The sequence below is a fragment of the Penaeus monodon genome, chromosome 22 (assembly GCF_015228065.2).
Source record: "Penaeus monodon isolate SGIC_2016 chromosome 22, NSTDA_Pmon_1, whole genome shotgun sequence".
Lineage (NCBI taxonomy): Eukaryota > Metazoa > Arthropoda > Malacostraca > Decapoda > Penaeidae > Penaeus > Penaeus monodon.
In genome coordinates this window covers 34692559-34692965 of record NC_051407.1, presented here as the reverse complement: position 1 = coordinate 34692965, position 407 = coordinate 34692559, and positions in this window count along the sequence as shown.

Genomic DNA, 407 nt, shown 5'->3' with positions numbered 1-407 from the left:
GGCAGGAAGGAGAGGTAGATGGCGAGGATATTGGAAAGCGAGATAAGTTGCCACCTATTCCGCGTGGGGCATTATACACTGACGCTGATAAGGTGTATAAGATGAATGAGAGGCTAGGGAGCCATTGCAAGGAGTCCATAAAAAATGTTTTATTTATTTCGATTTTATATTGCTTAACAGAATTCCAGTATGGCCTGTTCAGGCATGTACGCACTTGTCTACTTCCGTGACTCATCCTTTACTCAGGTATCATAAACGTCCACGCATACCCCGAGCTCCATGTGCCTTCCTCGAGACATGTGAAAATCTTTCAGTTCACATTCGAAGAGAAAAGGTCAGCTCTTGCCTCGCGCCAGGATATCAGCATTAGACCAAGCCGTTCCGTGTGTGTGTGCCATACTGGACTA